General features: G+C 33.2%; 1 protein-coding gene across 3 annotated transcripts in view; it reads right to left on the bottom strand.

Moving 5' to 3' along the window:
- LOC118738221 (cyclin G) overlaps positions 1-17284 on the bottom strand; it is a 52374-nt gene extending 35090 nt beyond the window's left edge. Inside the window, exons 1-2 of one of the 3 annotated variants that reach the window (XM_036469162.1) lie at positions 17145-17284; positions 16771-16773 (exon numbers count right to left, since the gene is read on the bottom strand). The gene's annotated coding sequence lies outside the window, so the exon portion shown is untranslated. Of the gene's footprint in view, positions 1-5190; positions 6085-16770; positions 16774-17144 lie in introns of those variants that run through there. The other 2 variants (XM_036469148.1, XM_036469155.1) reach the window with 2 other exon arrangements.
- Positions 17285-18173: the final 889 nt, after the last annotated feature.

Here is an 18173-nt window from a genome sequence, read left to right on the forward strand (position 1 = left end):
CATTATTTTGACTGCGTAGATAAAACTTTTTAATCTTTTTATGCATACCTTTTAAGCTTAAACCCTTTTATCATCTGATGTGATTTTTTGGAGAAAAACTATTTTTAAAATCTAATCTTGTTTATAATAATAATAATATAATAATAGATTGGCGCTTACACATACATATGTTATGGCTTGGCCGAGCTTCTCCTAATCTTGTTTAGATACATATGTATAACAAAATAAATTTTTGGAGTTATTTCCAAATCGCTACAGCTGACGTAAACCTCAATACTTTTCTGAAATATTTTGGCAGAAGTCTTAGAACACAAAAAAAATTTATAATTTTGGTACCGCAACTTTCTTTGGCGAAGCACACTAATGTACCTACATTCATACATAGTATGTATCAACATATATGAAATAAAATATTGCATGGCTAAAATCAAGCAGCAAATGACGAAATTTGGTTAAACAAATGACCTAGAAAAAGTACGTACGTAAAAACTTGGGCGAAGTTTATTTCGATGGCTGCGGTGAAGATCGATCTACATATCATCCCCCCTATCTCAGAAAATTTTTCAACAAGGCTTATCTCAGAAGACTTTTCAAGAACGCCCTATCTCAGAATTTGATTGAAAAACGCCGTATCTCAGAATTTGGCTCAGTTTATTTTCAATGTATTTTCGTTTTAGATAGGGCGTTTTTGAACCGAGTTCTGAGTTAGGATGTTCTTCAATCAAATTCTTAAGTAGGGCGTTCTTGAAAAGTTTTCTGAGATAGGGCGTTTACGAACAGGCTGCCGGGATAGGTCGATCTTCTACTCAGCCAACGATTTGCTATAATCATTTAATTAAATTTTTTTTAGCAGAAAGTATAGCTAAGCAAAGGCAGACAACATTTTGAACGTTTTATGGCAATACTACTAAGAAAAACTGCGCTAATCATAAGGAAAAAATGTCTGACAGTAAAATTTGAAACACAAACACTTTAAGAGATAGACAAAAACCTAACAAGCTGCCCACAGGCAAACGCGTGACCAAATTCGTTAACAGATTGGGACATTGATAAAGGCGTTCTACTGTTTACTTACTTCAAAGGCTTATCTATTTACTTGGTAAGTGTATGTAATGTGGGTCAAACAATATTACAGACATTTCAGCAAAGTGTGAGTATTTACAGTTACAGCAACAAAGATACCTTAAAGCTTCGAAAGATTGCAAAAATGACTTATCAGCAACTATCTACAAACCCTAACAACACTTTTTTCGAATAAAAAAATTTAAAGAGCTTAAAGCTAAAACGGTGTTCACATGAGGCGATTTTTCAGGCAATTTTAGAGGCGATTCGTTGAATCCAAAATTGGCTGCGCCCCAACTGCATTGGAAGCCATTAGTGGAAAGACCGTTCACACCAGGCGATTGTTGCCTCATGTAAACACCGTATAAAAGTAATAGACATTCAAATGCCCAAGTTCGATGTGCGTGCACATCAAAGGGTATATGTATGTACATATGTAGATGAGTAGGTATATAAAAAGAAAAAAAAAAAAACAATTTTATATGTAGGTACAACTGAGAGAGATCGGCTGACGCAATGCTTAAACAAAACCTGAATAAATTTTTGTTTCTTCTCTTTTGTGGTTCTGTATGTTTCTGTGTATTTCGAACTCAAATTAGTGTGTGTTGCGCGCGAATATACTAAAACAAAATAAAAACAAGTAAGAAAGGCTAAGTTCGGGCGGAGCCGAACATTAAATACCCGGCGCAAGTATTAAATATATGTTTTTTCACCCTTCCGAAACCTTCCGCTAGATGGTAAGCCGAGTTGTAACAATTTTGAGTAAATTAGCGTCCTTCAATTTCGAAATATTTAAGTTTCAAGCATTTCTTAAATTTACCGTTATGTGAGAATCGGCCGTTATATTAGTCCGATTTCAATAATTTTCAACGTTTTGCTTACACGTGGCAAGTACAATAACCATACCGAGTTTGGTACAAATTGGTAGAACGGTTACCGGTATACTTATATGTGATCATAAGTGGGCGGTGCCACTCCCATTTTCCAAAATTTTACCATAAACGTATTTCTTGGTAAAGAATTGTTGCAAGCATCAATTTTGAAAAAATTAGCTTCAATATTTAATGATTTATCGAAGATTTTGTATTTCTCTAAATTACCGTTATATGGGATGTGGGCGTGGTTATTGTCCGATTTTAAAAAGTTTCGGCGGTTTTTTATGCTGTACCAAGGCCAACAACTGTGCCAAGTTTGGAAGAAATTGGTGTAGCGGTTACCAAGATATACACATGTAACCATAAGTGGGCGTGGCTACGCCCATTTTCCAAAAATTTATAATATTCTTATTTTTCGTCTAAAACTTATTATAAATATCAATTTTGAGTGAATAATCTCCAGTAGTTACTAAAATATTGCAGTTTTCGTATTTCTGAAAATTACCGTCATATGGGAAGTAGGCGTGGTTATTGAGCGATTTTAAAAATTTTCGGCCATTTGGTATGTTATGTGAAGGCCAACAACTGTGCCAAGTTTGGAAGAAATTGGTGCAGCGGTTACCAAGATATACACATGTAACCATAAGTGGGCGTGGCTACGCCCATTTTCCAAAAATGTATAATATTCTTATTTTTCGTCTAAAAATTATTGTAAATATCAATTTTGAGTGAATTATCTTCAGTAGTTACTAAAATATCGCAGTTTTCGTATTTCTGGAAATTACCGTTATATGGGAAGTGGGCGTGGTTAAAGTCCGATTTCGGCCATTTTCAATACCAACCTACCTTGGATTAAGGGAAATCTACATACCAAATTTCGTTGAGATATCTCAATTTTTGCTCGAGTTATCGTGTACACGGACAGACGGACAGACGGACAGACGGACAGACGGACAGACGGACAGACGGACGGACAGACAGACATGGCTTAATCGATTTCTTTTTTCATCCTGATCATTTATGTATACATTTGTCTATATCTATCTCGATTCGTTTTGGCTGTTACAAACAACCGTTATGTGAACAAAATTAATATACCCTTGTGCACAAGTGCGCTCGGGTATAATAAACAAAGCCTATGAAAAAATCAATCTTCAATAGAAGCATACATACAACAACCAAAATTTTATAGATGACTAAAAAATTAATAGAATTTTTACATTTAAATGTATTTAACGACGCTGAAGATACCGAGTATGTAGCTGCTGAAACAGCTGGCAAGGAACGAAACGAAAATTAAATCAAACAAAGAAATTTGGTGTGTGTGGAAACAAAATGGAAATGGTCTGGTCTGGGCCAGTGCACGGACTTCGAAGAAATAAAATTAATGTTGGTAGATTTTATGTATATACAAAAAATGGTAGAAGTTGGTAGATTTTTTAAAAGCAGCAATATCAGATAGTTTTTACTCAAATAGGATAAAACATGGCGAATTCATAAAAGGTGGTGTTACCTGAACTGCGGGATGTTCGCCTCCATGGTTCTTAATGTCAAAAAGATGTATTTGCTATAATTATTACTCGCATTGTGCGTAAAATTTAACACCAAAAATCTATTTCACATGGAAAATATATTCAACAAAAAACCTAAACTGGGCCCGCATCACGGCATCCGTTATCGACGAATGAAAGTCGATTCGAATCGAATGAAATAAAATGATAGCTGTTGAAATTGAATTGAAAAATCCAATTAACTACCGAATGCTCAAAAAGAAATTTCGTACAAAATTTGGTTCAATCACGGATGCCCTAATTCCGGCCCTGTATTAATTTCATAGGAGGCAGACTCAAATAATTATTCTCCGACAAAGTTAACTTTTCGTTTTTATTTAAGGTGTGTGCTCGCTGACAAAATATGTATGTTCATTTAAATCTTCTTGCTTTCTTTCGGCAAAATATTGGTAGATTTTTTGACTTTGTTGGTAAAAATGTTAGAAAATATAATACAGCTAAAAAGTTGATAAATCAAACAATAAAGTGGCGAAGTCCGAGCACTGCGGCCTGACCAATTTAGTGGAACGCCAATGCAAAGCGTAGTGAGCAACTTAATGGAATCGATGGCAGCTGTTATTTGCATTGGTAGTTGTGAGTTTGCATGAAACGAGTGGGAGCGGAATGCGGGTAGTGCGAGACAGATTTTTAAGTATTGGTCGATTTGTTGTTTGTATGGAAAGTTGCATTTTTTTTTTTTTTGATACATGTACATATGTAAAACAAAAAATAAAATTAATCGAATGAAATGTTCTAAAAAAGGAGTATCTACTTAGATACATGCCTAAAATAATTAGCTACTTATACAAGTACATGGAATTTGGGCATTTTTACAATGGCCCCAAATAGCTGCAATAAAGTATAACTAAAGGAATAGTGAACACATATGTATGTATCTACGAAAGCCTACTGAAAACCCCGACAAAGAAGAAATTTTAGCCTCTTAAGCTTAAGTTTTTTTCAAGTAAATTTCTTATGGCAATAAATTTAACAAAAAATCATTTCTACACAACGCTTGGTCAATTTTTATTCAATTTATTATTTTCATTCGGACTTTTTACATTTGAACTCAGCTGTGTGTGAACGCGTTGGTAATTGAAACAAATGCAATACAGGCAAGTGTCAAAGTACCAACACAGCCCCACATTCATCCAATGCAATACACCACCACCACTACACTAACCCACCACGCACAAATACCAGCAGCAATCAACCAACAAAGCTCTGTAGTGTAGAAACTTTTTCGCTATAGATTTCAATTTTTTCCACATGCTTTTTCGTTGGACCTAGGAGTTAGCGATTCGCTACTCCATTGTGCCAATAGAGAAGAGTTAAATTATGCTGTACTCCAACTGGATATAAAAAACTAACGTCGTATTTGTGCAGAAAATACATACAAAAAACAAATATGTATTCCGTTAATAAAGCAACATAGAAATTTTTTATGCTAATCTTTTTCAAATGTACAGAAGTTTCCTGAAAGACTATTCAACCCATGGATATGAAGAGAAAACTACAAATTGAGGCTACAGTTTATACAAAAGTTGCACAGACAGCTCTTGTGAGCCAGCAGAATTGTGGAATAAAAACAAAAAAACACAAAAAAAAATAACATTTTTGAGCTTTGCAATTTTAACAATATTTGTATCTACATACATAAATATAAGTTTAATTTATTCAATTATCTAAGTGTGTATGCTTACATTTCGACAGCCATTTTGTTTGTTTATGTTGCGCAGGAATGTTGTGTCAGTTAGTTAAGTTTTATTATTATTATTTTTATAATTTTTTTGTTTATTATCAATTGTGTAGAAAAAATTTTGCTATTGCACTAAAAAATTGTTGTTGGTACTTATTGTAACGTTGTTGTGTGTTACTTAACATTTAATCTACGTTTGACATTTAGTCTAAGAGCTCTCTTCTTTTCTACCACTAATTTGTACTTTTACAAAGTTATCACAAAAAATTTCAACTTTCGCAAAAAATACGAGTGACGAAATGCAATTGTTTTTTTTTTGTTTATTTTTACTGGTGTTTTCTTTTCAATATGGAAATAATTTTCGCTACACCACTCAGTTCTTCAATATGTGGTTGGTGAAACAAAGAATTTTTATTTTCTTGCTTCACGTAAACATTTTGCTTGCGTTTTTTGTGTCGCCCTTACAAACAGTTTATTTTTCTTGCAAACGCAATAAAGTTTTTCTGGAGCTATCGATTTTTCATGACGATTCGTTCATCTTACAACCGAGTATTCGCAATTACGAATCTACAAAGTGTTTTTCATTTTGCTTTTGTGAAGCGTTTAAAACATTTTTAAAGCTTAAAAATCTGTAGTTGAATTATAAAACCGAATATTAACGCGCCATTAAAACATTTATTTAGTTATTTTATTTTGTTAAATGCTTAGACACTTTTTTTTTGTGTGTGTGTGTGTGTTTTCCTTAGATTGATCTCACGCTTAACATATACATAGACTACACGAAGACAAGAGTAGAAAAACGGCTGGAACTTTATTCAATTGTTGCCAAACATAAACTAAATCAGCTTGAGTCAGAGCCTTCATTTGGACGCAAATTTAGCTGCAGCCAGTCACGAATTTCTTTCGCATCGAACGAACTGAAAACGAAATCTTCTGGCCATGGACTATACACAAGCAAAGGCCAGTCGGGTGCGCTGCAGCCAGTGTTCGTTTTGGTGTTGCCGTTTTGTTAAAAAAAAAAAAGAGAAAAAGTGGTTGATTTCATTATCGAATCTGAATTTAGTACTCGGAGATCTTTAATCACGAAGTGGTAGTCTCAAAATTAAAATGACCTCATTTCTTCAGGAAATCGTTGCTACAGGAAGGGTTAAATAAAATTTTGAAATAAGCCTGGACATGAGTCACATCCCATGACAGGCCCGATGATTTACGTCATCGGAACGGTTTAGATTTCTGGCCAAGACAGCATTCTCTAAAACTCCTCGCCTAAAGTGCTGTGATGCTCCAATAGGAACATTAAGATAAATATAGCCCAAGCCACTAATCGCGGAAGACTATTTTGTCATTTGTGACAGCTGGGAAGGAAAGAGTACCTTGCGCAACCTTTCGATTATAAAGAGAGTTGCAGCAGTAATTAAAATAACGACTGTTTTAGTACGTAGAATGGTGATTTACATATTGGTGTTTTGTGTTCGCTATCTAAACCAGATTAGTATGGGACCGCCTCTGAGACACTACCTTTTCCTACGCGGTCCAAAGTTATGCATACATAAAAAAAAAAATATTCCGACGAACTGATAACCTCCTTTTTTGGAATTTAATATTCTTAACCGACTTCTTAAAGATAGAGCTTAAGAATCAAAAATTCCGGATCAAATTGTTAAATAAATTGGTTAATTTTTTTGTTTGACTGTGGCAACGCTGCCTCGGCTATCTGGGTCTTTGTGTACTACTGCCGAGGTTGCCCGATGCAAAGTGAAAATCATTATACAAGTATGTATTTGGATAGACAGTGTCGGGGTGTCTCGTATGTGTACAGTACGAGAGCGTATACAAAGTTACAAAAACAACTGTACATCGAAATTGTATGTATGTAGGTACAAATGTATGTAGGCAGAATTGATTGGTGGTGGACGGACAACACATACAATAATGTCAACAACTGCATGCAATTACAGATACAACACAAATTTAATCGGTGTGTGTATATTCCGATACTATGGTTGTAGTTGTTTGCTGTACTCCTCTGTACTGGTATTTGTCAAGGTGGAATGATTGTGTAATGAAACAAATATGGCTGCCCTATTCTCTTTGCTTGTTTATTATTTCAGTTATCACAATGGTTTACAAACAACGGAACGCAATGGCAACGAAACAAACTAACTAAACTAAATTCGCACTAATTTTGTTATTATCTTGTGGTTAGCTAATCCGTGTTTATTTGTTATGGCGATCGCTGTTCAGTAAATAGTTATATAGTGCTTCTTATCTACATATCTCTCATTTTTTATTTTATTTTACTTTATTTTATGTTTTATCTTATGCTAACTGCTTGTAATTGTAACTGCATTTTTTTAATTTTTCACTTCAGCTAATTTTGTATCGGTGGTTTTTGTTATATTGTCATATTCTTGTTTATTCCTAGCCTATTTTCACTTCGCCTTAAACGTATTTTTGTGCTGCTTGTTACCAATATTGTAATATTACATTCATTTTATCATTTTTATTGTATACAATTTTTTCAAACAGGTGGCAACCCTCCTCAAAAATATTTTCGGCAGTAAACTCTCCTAAACCTGTTCACTTTGATACCCATATTGCAAAATTCAATTTATCTTATCAATTAAAGTAATATAAAAATTTCAAACAGGTGGCAACCTTCAACAAAAATATTTTCGATTTTAAGCCTTCTTAGATCTCTTTCTTTTGACAGCCATATTGCAGCATTTACTTTATCTTATCAATTTACTAAGACTGCAATTTTCAAACAGCTGGCAACTCTCTAATTTTTTTTCTTTCTAAATTTTAAGTTAAATCTCTAGCAATACATCGCCGAAAACTGCATTCAATTCCATGTATTAGTTTTGGAGTAACATACAGACAGATGGACAAAAATTCTAAAAAATGTTTTATACAAATTTTTCTTTAAAATCTATAATTGTACAGACATCGACCAGTTACAATTTTATTATATGTATGGATGTATAGATTTTTTTTATTTCGATTCATTCTCAAACGACTTCAATTTTTTTAGAATGATTCGAAATCAAAAAAAAAATAAAAATCGTAAAAAAGAAAAGTTAAACAAATCACGAGACTTAGTTGAATGGGTCCATGAGGACAAAACGAAAGAAGCGTGTCAAGTACATGCCAGTTTTGCTTCAATTTCCTATTTAAATAAAAAAAACAGACATTCATAGTGATAAGAGCGCAAGTAAATATGTGAAATTATTACTTTTCAGCAGCGCGTATGCGTACCAAATTCGAAAGCAATTCGAAAAAATTTAATTGGACTTGATTTTCTTCATTGAAAGGGCACGTAAAATGTACTTCAAACTGTCTGTGACCTTTCCACAAAGTCAAATTCAGTTCGACACCGAACAGGGTCCGTTTATATCTACAAAAAAAAAAGCAAAAAATTACACAATGAGAAAATTTATTGCCACAAGTAACAACAGTATGACGAAATTCTGTTTGATGGTGTTGTATTGAAGCCTCAAATAACTTGAAACACGATAAATTTATGGCGAAATTATCAAACCCACATGGCTTGAAATGCATGAACGAAATCCGAATTCTGTAAACATTCTACATAATTGTATAAATATGTAGTACATATTCAAGTAAAAGATGGGCGACAAATTAAAATAATGTTTAAATCTGTACGAGGAACTATGACCTTGAAACTACTGCCGGCGGCCGGTTTTATAATTAAGTGGCCACTGTGCGTTCGAAAGTAATTAAGATGCAAAAAAAAAGAAAAGAAAACAAAAAAATACCCACACATGAGCATAATAAACACTTAAATAATTATTTACATCATAAATAAGTAACATAATCCTCTGCTTAAAACTAAAAAGGAATGATGTGCATATAATTTTGTTTTGTCGTGCAAAGTTCGCCTGCCGAATACTTCGTTAATTTCACAAATGCTTCCTTCCTCAACCTGCAATCATTAAGCATTACACTCCGAGTACCTGCAATAAAAACAAGCGAGCAAACCGTGAAGGGCAAAGGTACAAAAAGAAAACAAGCAAAGCACAAAATTAAAAGGGTAGCAATGACCTGATCTTAGAGCATCACAGCATCGCCTTTTGAATTCTTTTGTCAGGCAACAGCAAGAAGGGTAAGCAATACAAGAAGATACTAAAACGCGACTACTCCATGCACGCATGTAAAGAGTACTCCCTAAGGCTTACTATTGGACCACTATTGTAAAGCAACCCTGAGTACGGCGAACTTTTTTTTGTTGGCTTGTAAGGTTGAACATACATATCGTCGCCTGGGTAAGATTGTCGTAAGCGTCATACGTACGTGCGTAACATTAGACAATCTTTTACCCAGGCGACGATATGTATGTAGACCTGCGTTCAACTAATTAGAAACGAGATGCAAAATGATATTGTTTGCATATTATGTTTATTTTTTATTTTTCTTTAAGATAGGCCTTTAATTGAGCTTTAATTTCAAATTTTTTAAGTCTCCGAATTCTACACCCAAGCCTTCGCTTTCGCTAGAGGAATCTAAAATTATTTCTAGGTTGCTTATAAGGCTTTTAGCAGTACTTATTGAAGGCCCATCAATTCGCTTGATATACTATTCAACCGTTTAGCGCGTAAAGCTAAAAGCCGGTTATTGTCCGCAACCTAGTTAGGGCCAAATTCACAGTGCGTAGTTAACTTAGAATCGGCTGTAAACTACAGATTTTTGTACGGACACTTTATACGCACTGTGAATTTGGCCCTTAGAGCCATTTTAACAATATTAGAGTGGACTGTCTGCCCATGTACACATCCGAAACATTCGTATCATTTGATGCGAATGCGAATGCGAATGCGAATGCGAATGTCGAATGCGAATGTGTAAAATGATGCAAAAGGATATGACCTCACAAAAAATATTTCAAACGGTAAAATTCATTAATACACTAATCCTCAGGAAAGCCTAAGCAAACATTTTGTTTTTGTTCTTTGATGAGATAATACATTGACTAGTATAGACCTTTTTTGTGCTTGTACATCATACATATGTAGGTACATAGTTTTTTCTTCAGCCAGCGATAATTACTAATCTTAGTAGCGGCGTCGACAACTAATCTTAGTTTTGATTTAAAGCAAATGGTAGCTTATGTCATCTCTTGTTTATAGATTATTATCCGTATTATCTCCGTACATTTTTTTTATTTGTATATATCGGAAAAGCTGTAATTAGTACTCAATAACAGATTTGCAAAAAATTTATATGTAGTGACTGCCGAGATCCTCTAAAGTTTTTGGAAGTTAAGAGGAAAAAGTTCGCTGTTGCAGCAATGTCAATATTGCTGCGACAAAAATACATACATACTTATAGTTATTTAGTAAAAGAACAAAGGCCAATCGCTCGAAATGTTATTTCAGTGATGCGATTTGATTTTTCTTTTTTTTTTAACGATAGCAGTTAGCAGTTTGAGTGAGATTTCTGTATTTTATGGGGAAATGCAAACATTTTTTTTAACTACTTTGACATGAGATAAAAGAAACGAGAAAAAGTTTTCTAAAACACAAATAGGCATTTGCAATTAATTTCTTATTTAAAGTCGTTTTAACGATGTTTGTTATTTTTTTGGCAAATAATAAATATTCCGCTTTGTTTAAAAAATAGTACTAAAAACGTAAATTAAAACCATTTTTAATATATTCTTATTTTATGAACTTCAGATGAGTTAAACATTGCTTTTGGTATGAAAGAGAATACGTTCCCTTAACTTTTTTTTTAATACATGCACTTCCACTTGTCGAAATGATTCACTACAGCAAACAAAAATTTCTCACAAGGCATAAACAAAATATTGAAATTAACTTGTAGGTGTACCCAATATGCATAAAGCAGACATTTTTTCAATTTTTTTCGTAAGGTTTGACTAAATGTTGAATAAAGTTTGAATTTGGATTGATATCCAAGCTTTTCTCAAGTGAAGAATTCAGATTATTGAAAATTGACATTGCAAATTGGAATATGTATGGGATAGCTACCAACCAATGTTGCTAGATTCACAGTTTTAGTTGTAAATTAGTTTTTTAGACAAGCTTACCGTAGCTTAAAATATATTCAGCATAAATTACAGTTGTATCCTCAAAATATCCGATTTGAACGGATAAATTAAAATTTGTTTTTCGGTTTTTTGTCAACTTTTAAAATAAAAGGGGACAACGGAGCAACGACGAAGACGTATTCTTTTCATCTGAACTGAATTGATTAAAACAAAATTTGAATTAAACGTTCCATGTTACAAAATTTATTTTTTTTAGTTAAATATAATTTAAATGGTTTATATTACTTTATTTTAAAGGCATCACTTTTTTATTTATCTACATATGTTTAATAAAATTAAAAACCCGCAATTTTTTAAAAACTCTCCGTTTTTGGAGGTTACAGTTTTTTGGTCGAAAATAGTTTTTTCTCCGGAAATTTAGTTTAAAAAAAATCTAGCAACACTGACCCCAACTTAAATGTTTATTGGGTAGTAAGTATTTATTTACTCGTTCGTATACATTGGCGACTGTAATTCCGTTCGTCGAAAAGTCGAGCAAATAAAAACTGAAACAGACGGCAGTGTTGATCCGGATCAACTTGGGAATTAACTGCAGTTGATCCGGATTAAGTGCGAGTTAATCCGGATCAACGCTGCCGTCTTTATAAGCTGTAAGACTACTCTTACACAGTTCAAGTATTGAATTCAATTCTGCTCGCATGTGGAAGAGAGGGGGTGAGAAGAAAAGGTACACATTAGGGTGCTTTTTTTTGCGACTATTTTTTTTTCGGTCCTATCGTGAAATTTTGTTGGAAATACCCAAAAAAAAATTCCCTGAAAGTTTGAGCCCTTAATATTAATTTTAAGTACTCGGCCAAGGCGTGTGAAGATTTTCCATTTAAAATACACGGGAACTTTGATTTTTTTTTTTTAAATTTCTATAGCTCAGCGGCATTTAATGGTATCACCTTGTCCAAAATGGGGATTTTCTCAGCATTAAATGCTGTACAAAAGTGCCCACTGCGGCGAAGTCGTAACTCACACCGGCGAGGTAGTACGGGCCACTAAACCTGATTTTTTCATGAAATTTACGTTTTTTCGCATTTATCTCGTAAATGACAAGAGCTATAGAAAAAATGTAAATATTGTTCTTTTATTATTTATCACTACTTTTTTAACTAATAAATAAATAATAAAAGAACAATATTTTTTATAATTTTACGTGATTTTTGATAAAAATTTAAAACTTCATAAACTTAAAATTGAAATATCTCAAGCAGTATTGAAGTTAGCGATTAAGCGCTAATGAGCTTTTTTGTAGTAAATAAAATTTCCTACAAGTTTCTCATTAACATTTTTTCTATAGCTCTTGTCATTTACGAGATAAATGCGAAAAAACGTAAATTTCATGAAAAAATCAGGTTTAGTGGCCCGTACTACCTCGCCGGTGTGAGTTACGACTTCGCCGCAGTGGGCACTTTTGTAGAGCATTTAATGCTGAGAAAATCCCCATTTTGGACAAGGTGATACCATTAAATGCCGCTGAGCTATAGAAATTTAAAAAAAAAAATCAAAGTTCCCGTGTATTTTAAATGGAAAATCTTCACACGCCTTGGCCGAGTACTTAAAATTAATATTAAGGGCTCAAACTTTCAGGGAATTTTTTTTTTGGGTATTTCCAACAAAATTTCACGATGGGACCGAAAAAAAAAAATAGTCGCAAAAAAAAAAGCACCCTAGTACACATGCGTCTGTACCGTCAAGTCGTTTCAATTTTCTTGCTTTGCTTTTGGTATTTTCGTTGCTTCGCATTTAAAGAACCAAAAACTTGAATTCAACAGGATTGAAACGTGTAAAAGCAAATAGAAAACACAAAAGAGAATGAGAAGAGAGAGAATTGCTTTCAAGTTCTTGACTCATGTAAATCGGGTTTAAGAAAAAATTCTCGCTCAAATAGAGAACTTGCAAATTTCAGCGCGATCGCGAATTTGCAGGATTTTGAAGGTTTCACCGCGGCGGTTGCATTTCAAATATACTTATTTTTTAATTTTTTATTCTTTCTGGTGGACAAAAAATAGGACCGTGCATGTACATACATATATGTATGTACAGTATCGGTCATATCTATAACACGCCATTTCAAAGTGATATTGTGTGCCACTTATGTTTATTTATTAATTTTTAACAATTTTCAATTAAAATATAGTTCATTCTCAGACAAACCCGAAACAAACCTAAGCTTAATAATTTGTAGAAAGCTACAAAAAAGTGCAACAAATTTTCACATAAATTTCAAACTTTTTTCTCGAAAGTGTTAGAATTTTTTTGAGTACACAGTTTTTTAGCCCCTTCAATTTTAGTCTGATAATGTGCAAATTTGAAGTGGCTTCGAATTACCGTTTATTTTTTAGAATTTTTTTGTCGCATTGGCTTCCATATAATGAATAAACTCAATTTATTTATATATGGAAGAAATCCGCAACACCGTTGGCGAAAAAAATTCTAAAAAATCAACGGTAACTTTTAGCCACTTGAAACTTGCACATTATCAGACTAAAATTGAAGGGGCTAAAAAACTGTGTACTCGAAAAAATTCTAACACTTCCGAGAAAAAAGTTTGAAACTTAGGTGAAAATTTGTTGCACTTTTTTGTAGCTTTCTACAAATTGTTACACTTGGGTTTAAATAGGGTTTGTCTGAGAATGAACTGTATTTTAATTGAAAATTCTCAAAAATAAATAAATAAACATAAGTTGCGAACAATACCACTTTGAAATGGCATGCTATAGATATGACCGATACTGTATGTATATTTCTCTTTATCCTGACTTTCTTCAATGTACTTTTCACTTTCTTTGTGGTAGTAACTATCCGATTTTCTATATCGACTATGGTTGTAACTGCACTACGATTACGAATACAGCCCGTTTAGCCGGGTACCTTTCAAATCATTGCAATTTAATAAGTTAATTAGGTAAACAAATATTTACATACTTGCATTTTCATTTTGCAATTTCCCCTTCCACTTTACGCTCTTAATTTCCCCTTGCTGGCAAATTCGTTTGTCCGCATGACCACAACTCGACACAAGTCATGATAATTCATATAAATTCGTACAAATATTGATAGCCCAACACTATGGCTGATGTTAAAAAAAAATATTTAATAATAAATAATAAGTCCTGAAGCAGAAGCTTTGAAAATATATTAAACGAAACGAACATTATTGACACAAATCATCAAGCTTGGTACTGAAACTAACATTTTCGGCTACTAAGAGCTTATATAAGCTACAATTTTTAAACCCTGATATAAAACACTAACAACCCAGCTGCTCCGAAGCATATCTTCCATGACCGTTTCTACAAAAAAAAAAAACAAAAAACAATATTAGTTTGGAGTTTGAGTTCACTTTCGGACATTCGAGAGATAGCAGCTAAATAGAAAATCACAAAAGAACAAATTAAAAACTATAGAAGCGTTTTATTGTTAACACTTGCGTAAAAATAAAATATCTCTGATTAAATTAAAGATTTCGAATTACAATTAGTCGACTGACCTCTTCTGGCTTCATATACATACATATGTACATGCATACATACATGTATATAACACTGTATGTACATATATGTTGCATGTTTATTGCGTGAATTGCAGTTAATTTGATTAATTTAATCGTTCAATCGATAGGCGCATGTCTCGGCGACAAGTGACAGAAATGTTTTACATATTCAATACCAACTATGAAAAAAAAGGAAAATATATCTACACAAAAAAATTTAATTCAAAGAGGAGGTTCAATTGATGAACGAAAGAAAAACAATCAAATTAAGTAGAAAATCAATTTAAGCACGGCGCAGAGGGAAAATGATTTCTGTAGTGCAAAATTGAATAATTTTTCACGTAAGTGAGGTTTAGATACATACATACATAGGAACATATGCACTTAATACCGTTACTCAAAAGGGAAGCGATTTTGAGAATTACCAACAAAGTCAACAGATTTCTGCAAATTTTCATATAAGAAGAACACAATCTAAAAGAAGTGAAATTACGAGTTATAAAAGCAAACAAAAGTTTGCATTAACCTTGAAGTAATTGTATATCGTTACCTTAATATAGAAAGGTCCTATCTCACATCGTAGCTGGAATACAAAAGGCCCTAACAAACTAAAATTTTGTATTGGGACTTATAATTCGATAAAATGCATCATAGTCAATGAAAAAGTTGATTTTGGATTTTTAGTTAGTTACGGCTTTATGTAGTTCACCGACGATGTGAGATAAGGGGCCGTATGCATAAAAACTAAGCAATTACTTTTTCTCAGATTTTCATACCTTTCACTTAAATTTATTCGAAAAAATTTAGTGAAAGGTCTGAAATTTTAAGAAAAAGCATTTGCTTAGGTTTTATGCATACGGCCCAAGGTCTTTCTATATTAAGCTAACGATACGGACATATGTATTTGGACTTACGTTGCAGCCGTTACGTCTTTTGTTGCTCAGAAAATTAATTTTTTAAAGCAGTATTGTAGTATTTTATTAAAAGAGATGGTGTTTAAAACTAAGATGTCTTAAATAAATGCAAAAAAAGATTTGAAATTAATATATATTGTGCAATAACATTTTCGAAACCAAAATACGAGGATTTGAATGAAATTCCTGAATTATAATCGCGATAAACCAAAATCCGTTACATTATGGATATGTTCGACGCCCGATAGAGTAAGTAGATACCCAGCAAACACAGTCCCTAACATTAGAGAAATTTGGATTTCTACATTTGATAACTAGGGTAATTCTCTAATCGTTCTCGAGTCGATGACGAAGTTAGAGAACTACATTAGAATTCGATTCGAGAATGATTAGAGAAACAACCGAAATTCAAATAAATGTAAATAAGCAATATTCAAAATGAATTAATCATAAATTGTTTTTAAGTTCAAAAATGTATTATTATTTTATTTGCAAATACATTTCATAAAAATTTTACAAACAAAACGTTTTATTTAATAAAGCAAAATAGCAGTTTAAAATTCACATTCGAATCCCATTAGAGATCAATATTAGAATTCGGTTAGAGAATTAATATTTTCTCGAGTCGAGAACTATGTCCCATTTTTGTTGAGATCGCTACGAGTCTCGATAGTTTCCCCCCCCCCCCGAGTCCTTCTCTAACGTTTGAGATTGGAGAATGTGGCTAGTTCTCCAATCATTCTCTAACCGATAACTAACCTCAATGTTTGCCGGGTAAGTAATAAAATTGAGGCTTCCGAAAATAATTTAACTACATACATACAATATAAGAAAATATGGTCCTACATAGCACATACATACATAGGTATCTTCATTTATTTGTGCAATATTGCGAAATTCACGATTTGGACAGCGAGAAATTATTTAAAATGAGAATATTGAGCTATCGCATAGAACGGAAGCTAGAAACATCATCAACTGGAAGAACTATTCGAATTTACTAAATTTACATCGAGAATACATCAACGACAAAATATGTAGCTCCTGTTGCTATGTGCTCCATTCATGCTGCTTCGCTTTCGCATACATTCGCCACACGCTCTCGCGATCAACCACTGCCTTTCCCTCGCCCACCGTTACAATACGAACACTACACACAGCATGAGTAGTACATATGACGCACATTCATTCATCACTACCAGAACAAAACTACATAAAAATAAGGATTTTACAATAGGATTTCGATGGCTTTAGGATATGTACTCTTTTTACTACAGCTGTCTCTCATTGGTGCTATTATTCTTATTCGATTTTGTATAAAATAAAGCCAGTTGTACCAGGAATACATGGCCTATCGCCTTGCCCATTGATATAACTTTACAACCGACACCCAAATTTACGCCATTGAATCCGCTAAATTTACGCTTATAATCAACTACTTTCATTAATAATATTAGAATTTGTTTACTCACCCGGATGCTTCTGCAAGTTGAGTCAGTTTTTGTGCTTTTTTATTGGTCCCGGACAGAAGAAAAATTTTCAACACGAATCGAACAAGAATTGTGACATGGAAGATTTTCGATTTTTCTATTTTGACACTTGCCAACAAACCGGTGGCGGCGTGAGCTTGGCTGTGATTTGAAATGTCAAATAAATCTGCGAAGTGCGAATTCGAAATGACAAAGGTTTTTGTCAAAACTAAAAACAGCTCTGAATAACAAAAATGTACGTTGCGTGAACTTCACGAGTAGAGGCCACCGAAGGAAGCATATCCTGCGCACCCCTTCGTTAACAGGTGGCTCTGAAAGCAGTTTGTCAACAAAAAATTCAAAATTACTTGCTTCTTTAAAACGATTGTAATATCTGCTTTCCATCGCCAGATGTCGCACAGACATGCGCCCAATTTATTCATATAAAAAATAGATGTCGCCCTCACGGATATGCGCAAAAAAACTAAAATTTTACTAAAATTAATAGAAAAAAACCGAGTACGCATTTTTTTAGTCCGTTCAGTTTTAGTAAATAATGGCAAGTCGTAGGTCTTACCATTGATTTTCTGTAAATTTTTTTGCAAAATTTTTCGCAAGCGAGCGGATATCAAACCTAGCGAGCAGAAAAGTTCTTTAGTCCATTCAATTAAAAATTAATTTATTTTGCTTCATTTAATTTTTTCAATTCAACTTATGGTTCACTCCCCGGTAATCGATACCGAATGAAACGAAAATAAACTTAAGAATTTGAGTGTATTATTTCTAGCAAGTAAACATTAAATAAATAAAACACGAAAATATTTAAATTAAATATTTATTCTTTACAAATGTACATTATTTACACCAAAAATATCACCCTGCACAACTCTGATTGGGATACATATGACCCAACTCAAGGTATCGATGATGATCGTTGTAAATAACGAGATACCAATTTTTTGGATGTCCACATATCATTGGCTATATGTATATCAAACCCAAATATGCAAAAATTATGTTTGTACTTACATA

Source organism: Rhagoletis pomonella, unplaced genomic scaffold (assembly GCF_013731165.1).
Source record: "Rhagoletis pomonella isolate Grant_MI unplaced genomic scaffold, Rhpom_1.0 Rhpom_scaffold_00001, whole genome shotgun sequence".
Taxonomy (NCBI): domain Eukaryota; kingdom Metazoa; phylum Arthropoda; class Insecta; order Diptera; family Tephritidae; genus Rhagoletis; species Rhagoletis pomonella.